Source organism: Lutra lutra, chromosome 1 (assembly GCF_902655055.1).
Source record: "Lutra lutra chromosome 1, mLutLut1.2, whole genome shotgun sequence".
NCBI lineage: Eukaryota > Metazoa > Chordata > Mammalia > Carnivora > Mustelidae > Lutra > Lutra lutra.
Window position 1 is genome coordinate 41,631,917 of NC_062278.1, and position 12,347 is coordinate 41,644,263.

Sequence of the window (12,347 nt, forward strand, 5' to 3'; positions counted from 1 at the left end):
CTTCTATTTTGTAAATAAAGAAATAATGGGACTAAGAGGATACGTGGCCTTCCCGAGTTCCATAGACTTATAGGGAACTTTAAATCAGGCAGGTCTCCAGACAGTTTATTGTTCTTACTCAATACTATATTGAAATAAAGACTTTTGTATGAAACTCAGGAAAAGGTAGCTCCTATTTTTTTTTAAAGATTTTATTTATTTATTTGACAGAGAGAGATCACAAGTAGACAGAGAGGCAGGCAGAGAGAGAGAGAGGGAAGCAGTCACCCTGTTGAGCAGGGAGCCCGATGCGGGACTCGATCCCAGGACCCTGAGATCATGACCTGAGCCGAAGGCAGCGGCTTAATTCACTGAGCCACCCAGGTGCCCCCGGTAGCTCCTATTATTATTATCATTTTCTAAATCTGTATTTGGTATAGAATGGGTGACACTGTTCCAGTGATGCTAAATGTAGAAGTAGAGTGGGGAAGTATAGACTATATAATTCAAGAAATTTGGCTGTGTATGATAGGGGGAGTGGTCCTACAGAGTGAAGAAAGGTTTTTTTGTTTTTTTGTTTTTCCCTTTTAAATGAAGAGACTCGAGCAAATGTTTGCTGTGGACTATCCCTCTTAAACCCAGCAAATGGAGCTCCGGCCCAGGGTGTTCACTTTCAAAAGACCCCTCTGCCCTATTGGCCACATCTTTACCCAGGGCAAAGAATCTTCAGTCTGAAGGGCACACCCTACTGAGAATTCTGGGCCCAAATGTTTCTGATTATGCTTCTAGATACTACATAGACCTCTTAATTTGTACTCCTGCAGTTATAAGCTGCTAGGTCTGAGGGTGGGGGTGACTATGGAATAGATGCTGGGAAAGTGGACAGGTGGGCGGATGGGAACTCCAAGGAGTTTAGGAATTCCAAATTCAAACCTGGCCTTTCAGGTCATTATAGAGCTATAGTTGTCAAGATAAGAAAATATATCCTAATGGTTTGTTAGCTGGATTGATTCGTATTTTAACGGCTTTGAGGTATGGTTAACATAAAATAATCTCTGCACATACTCAAATTGTACAGTTTAATGTTTGTTTTTTACATAAAAGATAAGCACACAGAAGTTTATTTTTCCCATAGTATATGATCAGTTTTTAAAATATTTCATACATATTTTTATGTTCAGTTTGGTACAAATTTATCTAATATAGTGTGCATAGTAATTAATATATGTTACCCAGATCCTCTATGTATTGGCTTATTTTTCCTTCTTTACTTGTTCAAAAGAGGGATTAAAATCTCCAGATATCTATCTGAGCAGTTTGTCGTTTAGTTTACGTTTGAGGCTATGCTACAGGGTAAACATACATTAGTCATGGTTGTATCCTCTTGCTCCAAGAACAGTGTAACTATCTCACACATCTTTATTTGCCCTTTAAAATATCTTTATCGGGAATTCCATTTTCTCAGGTCGTAACATCACCACCTAGCTTTCTTTTACATCCTGTATGCTTAGTATGCTTTTTCTTTTCCTAATGTTGTATTGAACTTTTTTTGCTTTTTGTAGTGTCTCTTACCAGACATAATTATTATTCAAAATGAAAGTCTGAATATCAATTATTTTAATCTTCACCCTTCTACAATATATATTATGAGTTCTGTGGCATGAGGGCTCATTTTTGGCATCTTTTTCCCCCCAAATTTCTATTTACTATATTTGTGTTGTCTTTATTTCAATTTATAACTTTAAGATTGCTTTTTTTAACCACTTTATTGATATGATTGATAAACAGAAAGCTGTATATATTTAATGTATACAACCTAGTAAGTTTGAAGTATACATCTGTGAAACACAATTTGTTTTGATTTATCTAAATACCCATGAAACATTACCATAATCGAGATAGTAAACATATCCATTATCTCCAAAACTTTCCCTGTGCCCCTAATAATGTCCAGGTCTGCCTGCTTGCCATGCCCCCAGATAAGTACTTATTTGCTTGCTGTCACTCTGAATTAGTTTGCATTTTCTTGGGTTTCATATACCACACATTCCTTTTTGCTTGTTTGCTTTTGGTTTAGCTAGTTTTACTCAGCATAACTATTCTAAGATTCATTCATGTTGATTTTTTTAATGGTTTATCTTTTTTATTGCTGAGTAGTATTTTATTATATGGGTATGCTAAAATTTGTTTAGCTATTAACCTGCAGATGGGTACTTGTTCTCAGTATTTGCCTGTAAAAAATAAAGCTGCTCTGAACATTCTCATACAAGGTTTTGTCTAGATGTATGCTTTCCTTTTCTTAGGTAAATACTAGCAAGAAAAGGGGTGGATTATTTTTTTAAGAAGCTATTGAACTGCTTTCCAAAGTGGAAATTTGATATTCTGACCAGCAGTACAGGAGAAATCCAATTTCTCCACATGCTCAAAAACATTTGATATAACTAGTCATTAATCTTAGGCATTATAACAGGTGTGTAATGGTATCTCACTATAGTTTTAATTTGCATTTCCTTAATGCCTAATGATGTGGGCATTTCTTTTTTCATGCACTATTTGGCATATATACATCTTCTTTGGTAGTGCCTATTCAAATCTTTTGTTTATAATCTAATGGGATGGTTTGTTTTCTAATTGAGTTTTGAGAGTTCTTTTCAATATTGTGGCTGAAAGTCTTTTATTAGATATGTGCTATGCAAATGTTTTCTCCCAGTCTGTGGCATGTTCTCATCTTCTTAATAGTTACTTTTTTAAAAGAAATGGTGCTTTTGATGCCTATCCACAAAATATTGGCCTAACCCAAAGTCACAAATAGGTTTTCTCCTAGAAATTTTATAGTTTTAGATTTATGACCCTAAACCTAAATGGCCCATAACCTAAATAAACCTTTATGACCCATTTTTAGGTTTATTTTTGTTTTTGTTTTTTCTGATACAAGGAATGGTTCAAATTTTTGGTTCCATTTGTTGAAAACAGCATTGGTGGTTCAGTGGTAGAATTCTCGCCTGCCATTTGTTGAAAACATAGTCCTTTCCCACTGAATTGCTATTACACTTTTCTCAAAAAAAGAAAAAAAAGGAGAAGGGAGTTGAGGGAAGTTGGAAGGGGAGATGAACTATGAGAGACTATGGACTTTGAAAAACAATCTGGGGGTTTTGAAGGGGTGGGGGGTGAGAGGTTGGGGGAGCCAGGTGGTGGGTATTATGGAGGGCACGTATTGCATGGAGCACTGGGTGTGGTGCATAAACAATGAATTCTGTTATGCTGAAAATTAAGAAAAAAGAAGAAGAAAAAAGTCTTTTTTTTTTTAAATATGTGTAGAGATCTTTTCTGTTTCATTGTTCTGTGTAGCTGTCTTTAAGCCAGTACCACACTATCTTGAATACTATAGCTTTATAAGTCTTGAGATGAGTTAGTATTAGCTTTCTAAATTTATTTTGGCATTTCAGAATTGTTTCGGATATTATAGGTCTTTTGTATCTCTATATAAACTTTAGAATTGACTTTTCAGTTTCTACCTAAAAGCCTGATGGAATTTTGATTGTGATTGCATTGAGTCTATAGATCAGTTGGGGGAGAATTGATATCTTAACAGTATTGAGTCTTCTGATCCATGAACAATTTTATGTCTCCATTTCTTTAGATCTTTTAATAATTTACTCAGCACCATTTTGCTTTTTCATTGTACATTTCACATCTTTTGTCAGATTTATCAATTTCATTTGATAATACTGTAAATAACTTTTAAATTTGCTTTCTGTTGTTTATTACTAGTATTTAGAGATACAGTTGATTTTTTTATATATTGATCTCGAAACTGGTAATTTGGTAAGTAATTTATCATGACTCGCTGCTTTTTGGTAAATTCCAACAGACTCTCTTCCAGACAGTAATATCAACTACAAATAGACAGTTTATTTCTTTCTCTACATAAAGATGCCTTTCTCAGGTGAATGATTACATTAGCTAAAAACTCCAGTATAATATTGAATAGATGTGTTAAGAGTGGACATGTTGTTTTGTTACTGAACTTGAAAAGTATTTAGTTTTTGTGCAGGATTTATGTTAGCTGTACTTTTTAAAAATCAGGAATGAATATTAGATTTTTGTCAAAAGTTTTTACTATTACTACTGAGATTATATATTTTTTTTAAATTTTGGTAATATGATGAGTTACATTGATTTTCAAATGTTAAAACAACCTACCTTTTTAGGATTAATCCTTATTTAGTCATGACACATTAATATTTATATCCTATATTCTATTTTTTAATACTTTGTTTATACTTTTTACCCTATGTTCATGAAGACTGTTGGTCTTTATTACTCCTTCTACTTATTTTGGATTTTTTTTTCTTTTCTTTTTCTAGTTTCCTTGAGATGGAAACTGAAGTCGTTGACTTGACTTCTTTTTTTTAATTATTTTATTTTACTTTATTTGAGAGAGAGAGAGCATGAGAGAGGAGAGGTCAGAGGGGGAAGCAGACTCCCCACCGAGCAGGGACCCCCCGATGTAGGACTTGATCCTGGGATGCCAGGATCATGACTTGAGCTGAAGGCAGTTGCTTAACCATCTGAGCCACCAAAATGCCCCTGATTTGACTTCTAATGTAAGCATGTGGTGCTATGAATTTTCCCATTAGTACTGTTTATTTGTTTATTTATTTGGTTAATTTACTTAGTTTAAAATATTTTCTAATTTTTCTTTAAGTTTCTTCTTTGATCCATGGGTTATAAGAATTATATTATTATTCTTAAAATATTTAATGATTTCCAGAGATTGTTCTTTATTGATTTATGATTTAATTCAGTTATGGTCAGGGAAGATTTTTATGGCTTGAATACTTTGAATTTATCAAGACTTGTTTTATGATTTTTCCTTGCAAATGGTTTGCTGTTGAAAAGAATGTGTATCCTGAGGTTGAATGGAGTGTTTCGTATCTTTTAAGTTTGTTATTAGGTTCCTTGAAGTTGTTCCACAGTAAATTATTTTTATTTTTTTAATGTTATGTTTTCCTATGTTTCATTTTTAATATTTCTGTTATGTTCTCAATTTTACTAGTCTTTTCTTTTACATTGCTTAATCTGCCTTTATTTCTGTTCTGTGTATTTTTCATCACAGTCATTTTAGTATTTCTATCTAGAAAGTAGATCTGGGTCTTTTTCATATCTTTCATGTTTCTACTGAATTTATAATGTATTGAACACAGTTACTAAAGTCATTTTGTTGTCCTTCTCTACTAATTCTAACACACCTGTGTTCTAGGTCAGTTTCATTTTATTGATTCTCTTCCTCTCTATGTGTCATGCATTTTTGCTTATTTGCAAGCCTGGTAATCTTTGACATCCATTGTGAATTTTATCTTTTTGAGTGTTAGGTGTCTTTTGTATCCTGTAAATATTCTTGAACTTTATTCCAGCAAACAGTTAAATTACTTTGAAATTACTTTGAAATAGTTTGATACTCTCTGGTTTTCCTTTTTATACTTGTTTGCTGCAGTTAAGTTGAGGTTAATTTTTTCTTCACCATTGAGGCAAGACCTTTCTGGGTGGTCCACCTCATTACCTGGAAGTGATGAGATTTCTTAGACTGAATGATGTGAAAAGGCCTCTTTCTGACTCTGTGTTATCCCAGCATTGTTCCTGATTTTTTTTCTCCCTAGTTTTGGGTAATTTCCTCATGTGTATGCCCTGATAATTTCTCTGCTGAATACTTAAGGGCACCCTCTACAGACATCTAGGGTTCTGTCTCTATGAAGTTCTCTCCTCTCTAGGACTCTGTCCAGTGAACTGCAGCAGCCTTATTCTTCCTGTCTTATTCTTGCTGTCATCTCAATTCAAGGGGTCCACTGGGTCTCCTGGCTTCTCCCTCTCCATATCATCACCTCAGAACTCTCCCAAACAGTAAGTTAAAAAAAACTGTAGAGCTCACTTCATTTGTTCTCCATCTCATAATGATCACTGTCATTTGTTGTCCAAATTTAAGTCCATTTAAGTCCAAAGTCTTAAAAAACTGTTTTATGTATTTAAAAATTGTTTTACATATTTTGTCTGTTTGTTGTTATAGTTGTTAAGAGGAAAGATGGTTTTAGGTGGGATAGTAAATCTAGTTGCTGCTCTTCCACCTTGGGTAGAATTAGAAGGCTCTGTTATTTTGATTTGTAGCTTTGAAATATTTAAAAATATTGTATGTGGGCCTCCAGTTGTACCATTGCCCTGGACTCAGCAAATATAATGGTGTATATGGGAAAAAGAATTAAAGTAGATGGGAAAAAGAGGGATAATTGATGTAATAACAAAGTTTCAAAAGGGAAGGAAGTATTTTTCCTAAAATTTTATAGAAAATAGGTAATATGGGGTATTTGAAGAATGTGATTTATAAAATGTGCTGTTAAACATTCAGAGATGTTACTGTTTGTTGACATGTAGCAATAACACAGTTGCTTTTGGAGGTCTTATAGTTTCCATACCTAAAACCCAGTTACATATTTTCCCATCAGTTTTTAGCAGTCTTGGTGTGGAGCAGCTAGTTGGCTAAATTTGCCAACTAGCTTATCTTATTTGGAGAAAATAAATAATGAAGTACAGATTTTTAGGCCAGATATGAAAAAAAATAAGTGAAAAATAAACTTAGGAATAAATGTGTAAAAAAGAACTAATATTTATTTATCACCTACTATGTTCCTCACCTGCATTATGCTAAATGTTCCAGATTATCTCATTTTATCTTCATAAAAACTATATTAGGTGGGCATGAGTATCTGCTAGATTAAACATAATTCCATTTTCTTTAGATGAGGAGATTGAGGCCTAAGTGTACAGAGCTAGGAAGCAACTGATCCAGGATGTGGATCCAAGTAGAATCCAAGTAGACTGATTTAAGAGCCCACACACTTAACCACTGAGTATATTGCCAATGAGGTTAAAATGGAAATGAATTAAAATACACAAGAGAGCTGGAAGGATTGAGGGTTGTGGTCAGAAAGCAGGATATTAATGTTAAAGATGTCAGAGACAGAGCTGCTCTGGGTGATGTTGGATCTAAGGTGGGTGGCTGGAATAGGGTTGAAGTTAATGTAATTAGAATTAAGGTAATTTAAGAATGTTTAGGCAGGGTAATGCATGTTCATGGATATTAAAATCATCCATGATACTGGCTGAATTTGAGGTAGAAAGTAAGACTAATGAAATTTTATATTCCTATTTTGTCATACTGACTGGCTTTCTCTAAACCTTTAGGAAAATTCAAGAAGTTGAGGAATTTTAACATCAGACACCTTATTTAATCAGTCAGGGTAAGAATCTCAGGTCTTCAACCTGCCAGCAAACAATCTAATAAATAGGTATACTTGCTTTACTGGTGTCCACTACTTGTTATAACTCCTGAAGTTATCTGAGCCTCAGTCAAGGAAAGGTTTTAATGTCATTGTTTGGCACTTAATCTCTATGGCCTTTTTGGCTCCCTTGTTCAGGTACTTCATCAGTGCCAGAGAGGAATTTCAGCATATACTAGGAGTTAGGGTCATCTGAATTTTCCTGCTTCAGATAGGGGAATTCACCAGAATAAGTACATATTGAAGGACCAAAGCTTGTAGAATGCCTAAGTTTCTTGGCTGGTTATTTAATATTTGTCAGGTAATCTCATGGAGTATTAGCTCTTCAATGTCATCTTAACTCCTAGTATTATTTTATTTTATTTTTTTTAAGATTTTATTTATTTATTTGACACAGAGAGAGAGCACAAGTAGGCAGAGAGGCAGGCAGAGAGAGAGAGCGGGAAGCAGGCTCCCTGCCGAGCAGAGAGCCCTATGCACGGCTCCATCCCTGGACCCTGAGATCATGACCTGAGCTGAAGGCAAATGCTTAACCTACTGAGCCACCCAGGTGTCCCTTAGTATTATTTTACTATAACATTATTGTTGTTAATATTTAAAAAAAAAAACTCTTTTACCAGGCTTATTTTTTTATGTAAATTCTCCTTGAAGAGAAGGAAAAGATGGTGCCCACTTCAGCCTAAGAAAGGAGACCATTCTGGATTCTATACTATACTTGATGAGATTATAATATGAAAATTAGCCCAACAGTAACTGCATTTTGGCAATACTCTCTTTCCCTGATTTTGTTTAGCATGGGTTTCCTGCTCTGCAGAAATTTGGTCCTCAGTGGATTTTAAGCTCTAGCACTTTGAGGTCGCACAGACCCACAGACCTGTGCCAGGTCATGGGTTTCCATTTGTGGCCAGTTCTATGATTAAAATGTTTCAGAGCATATCAGTGACAAGGCAGTGTTGGCATTCAGTGTCGTCAGTTTGTGTAATGGTTAAGCCACAGATGTATATGGGTATCATGTTGTCATCATGTTCTAGAGTGAGTTGACCAAAAACCAAATGGGGCAGGGAAGGCATAAAACCAACCTATAAGGCAAATTAGGAAAGATAAATTTGTTTTTCTGAGAGATTTGAAGTTTTCATGTCAACAAGTCTTAAAGTTTGGTTTGTAAATGAGTCTTAAAGTTGAAAACAAAGTATTTTATTTCCTCAAGCAATAATTCTGTGTCCCCATCATGTTTATATTTTATTAGAGAATGGGTAGGTATAGGATAATTTAAATAGAGTGTTAAAGTTATCACTATTTTTTAGGATTAAAAAAGGAAATAGGTAGTAGTTAAATTGAAGGGAGAGAAAGAAGGGCCAAGTTAAGGGTGAAATGCATAATTGGAGCCAATGCAGGGGACAAAGGAATATTTCTTAAATATAATTAATATTGTAAGTTTAAGTGTTCTTTTAGAAAAAACAAAAAAAAAATGGCTTGTGTTTCAGCCTGATCTCTTACTATTCTCAAGAGAAGCTTTCTAATTCACAGGAGGGAATAGAAAGGGAAACCAAAGTGAAGTAAGAGTCAAATAGTTGCTGAGTACACTGAGGCTTCATTTGTGAAAGTTGAACTTAGAGTGAGTCTTAATCAGTCATGGGGCACTAGATGTTTAAGGTCGAGGTAGAGAAAGCGTCAAGTAAGGATACAGCCAGGGAGTCAGGAAAGGCTACATGGAAGATAGTATTTAATTAAGCACAGTGGCTTAGCACATGCTGAGTTTTATATTTCATGCATTGTTACCCTGTAGTGTTTATAATTAAGATAAAAAAAGAATTCCAAAGATTTTAGAGATTAAAAACAAGAAGTTTTAAGGGAACCCCATATTTTATACTTAACATTTTCCTATCAGTTAGTAATCTGTGTTTTCAAAACTGCACTTTAACTTTGTTGCAGACAGCGCTCTGGAAAACAGATTCCCGAGTTTGAAATGGTCAATGCAAACCCTTCATACCAACAAAATGCATACTTTCCTTTCCAACACACCAGAATAGTTCTTCTGATGCTGTTGAATATTAAAGTAATGAAGGATTTTGGTGTTATCTAAATTATTTGTTTTGTTCTCTGGGCATATGAACTAATGCAAATTTGCAAAGGCTGGTTGAAAAAAAAAACCTCACTTGGATAGCATTTAATAAAAAATGCAAGTCTTTTGACTAATAGTAAGATTATAGTATTTGGTTCTTCTCCCAAGTAAACAGATTGGTTTCCAGGAATTTGAACGATGGAAAAATGACCTTTAAACCTATTTTTCAAGTGGAAGAAACTGTTATATTGTGAAAATTCACACACAAATATTTTGGAGAATACAAATCTCCAAGGAATTATGGGGAGCAAAAAATTACGAGATAAACCATATGGACTTGAGCTGATATTACTGACATTTTTCTTTTATGAGTATACCAGTTTTATAATCTAAATTTGAAAGGTTTCTGTTCTAATGAATGAGTTTCATTGTTAGCGGTTTCCAGCTAAATTGACTCATTTCTGCTATTTTTCAGTCAATAACCATTTGTTGAGGGTCTATTAGCTGCCAAATCCTCTTCTAGGCACTGAAAATATAGTAGTGAACAAGATAATGTTTCCTTTCCTAGATTGATATACTTTCTGGGAAAAATTGATAATAAAAAGAAAAATATAACAGTATGATATCAAATAATTTGATATTTTATTTTTTTTATTTATTTTTTTAAATATTTTATTTATTTATTTGACAGACAGAGATCACAAGTAGGCAAAGAGAGAGGAAGGGAAGCAGGCTCCCTGCTGAGCAGAGAGCCCAATGTGGGGCTCGATCCCAGGACCCTGGGATCATGACCTGGGCCGAAGGCAGAGGCTTTAACCCACTGAGCCACCCAGGTGCCCCTAATTTGATATTTTAAAAGAGAAATTAAAATAGGGACTTTAGCTACGTAGTGATTGAGTGGCTACTTTAGGTAGGCTGTTGGGGAAAGACTGTCTGAAAAGTTTGTACTTGAATTCAGATCTGAATGATTAAAAGGATGCAATTAAATTAAAATCTGGGGAAGGGGCCTAAAAAAGAATAATGATTAAAATAGCATGAATACAGGAACACGTTTGGCATTTTTGTGGAGTGGAAGGAAGACCAATATGCTTTCTTTCACAAGAGAGAGAAAAAAAAATTCCAGTAGTTAAAAATGATTAGGAGACGTTTTGCCTCTTACAGGTAGAAGTATAAAGATCAGGTAGTTTTAGGATTGTTTGATCTTGTCAACCATGTAACACCTGTTGCCTATTTTATCAGGAGTAGAAGTTCAAACATTTCTGTGCCTGCATCTTGGTATGGAATCATCAGAAACACAATGCATTCAAGCACTGGACTGGCTATAGTGGAGACACAGTGTAAGACAGTTTCTCTGGTGGCATTGGTCCTCATTGGTCCCTTTTGGCAGCTGATAGAGAGGTACTTACCTACATATGCCTGTCTTGTGCTGTAGCCTGCAAAAGGCAGATACAACAGTGGGGTTGTCAGGTGCTGTATGATGCACATGCTTAAGCAGAAATAGGGAAATATATTCCCACACAAGGTGATAAGCCCAGCAGAGACTGTGAGGACTCTTGATCTCTTGGTGAAGAAACATTCCAGGCCTTTAGGGAGAGGGTGGATTATGCAGAGTTCGATACTGAGTTTTCATTCTACTCCAGTTGAAGAGCAATTTCTGGATTTTTAGACTGGTTGTGTGTGTGTGTGTTTGTGTGAGATATGATCTGATATATGTTAGATTGATCATTGATAATAGGGTGGTGTGACAAGTTCAGGCAATTCTTCCCACAGAAAACAATTATAGTAACTGGAAAATAATCAAAACAGAAATTTGAAGATACTGGAAAATGACCAAAGGCAGGTAGAAACTTGACAAGAGTTTACTACTGAAAGACTGCTGCTATATTGGGTAGAAAGTACAATGTTGTGTGTTGTGGCTTTTTTAGAAAGCCTCAGCTTAAATGACTCAACTTCAGGGAAAATTCTAGAAGCAAGAGCAGCACAGTCTGAAATCCAAAAGTGTGAGTATAATATTTTTGCAAATTCCTGGATGATCAATAAAATATGACCCCAGGAAGGCTGGTGAAAGAGCAGGGAGAAAATAAAGATGGGTTTGCTTTTGAATGAAAGAATTGCTTCTGGGGAAATATTGTAGTTATGCCTTTTATTGAGTGCATTTCCTAGTCCACAGAGAGCTTGGATGGCAGAGAATAGAAATCTTATTAGATTGACCTGTCAGAAGACAGAATTCTGGGATGGAAAAGTGACTGGAAATTTACTAGGAGGGCCTGGAGGCAAGAAACCACCAAAAGAGTGAACCCCCAAATCTAAGCATCGACTCAGCTAAATTTCTTGGCAGACATCTAAACTAATAGGGACAGAGGAGACCAACATGGAGGCTAGACTTAAAAGCAGCATCTGGAAGCCAAGAAAACTTGGCCAGAGTTATCTTCTCCAGACCACGGGGAAGACAAATTTTAGTTTGGATCTAGGCAAGTTAATGACTTACTAGAACCAAAACCCAATAATCCTAAGAAGAAAAGAGATCTTAGATTCACTACAACATACTCTCTTACAGACAGAATGTATCTCCCCCAAATTCATATGTAAGGCCTAACCCCTACTTTAGCTGTATTTGGAAATAGGGTCTCTGAGGAAGTAGTTGAGGTTAGATGAGGTCGTAAGGGTGGGGAACTGATCCAAAAGGCTTGGTGTTCTTATAAGAGAGACTAGAAAACTTTATTTCCCCCCACCCTGCCACATACACACTAGGAAAGGCCATATGGTGACATAGTGAGAAGATGGCTGCTGCAAGCCAGGAAGAGAATACTCATCAACTGAACCTTGAGCTTGGATTTCTAGCCTCCAGAACTATGAAACCTGGAAAGTAAATTTCTGTTTTCTAAGCCAGCCGATTAAGGTATTTTGTTACGACAGCCTGAGCTACTGAGCTAACTAACATATTATCTATCATGACAAGTTTGGAACAAAAAATT

The 12,347-nt window shown here is 35.3% G+C and overlaps 1 protein-coding gene across 9 annotated transcripts in view; it reads left to right on the forward strand.

The window, feature by feature from the left end:
• Positions 1 to 12,347, forward strand: part of CSNKA2IP (casein kinase 2 subunit alpha' interacting protein) — a 131,969-nt gene that overhangs the window by 12,383 nt on the left and 107,239 nt on the right. For 8 of the 9 annotated variants that reach the window (XR_007125973.1, XM_047722390.1, XM_047722356.1 and 5 more), the window contains one exon: positions 5,751 to 5,880. The exons of the other annotated variant lie outside the window; for it this stretch is intronic. The gene's annotated coding sequence lies outside the window, so the exon portion shown is untranslated. The remainder of the gene's footprint in view (positions 1 to 5,750; positions 5,881 to 12,347) is intronic. 9 annotated transcript variants of the gene reach the window in all.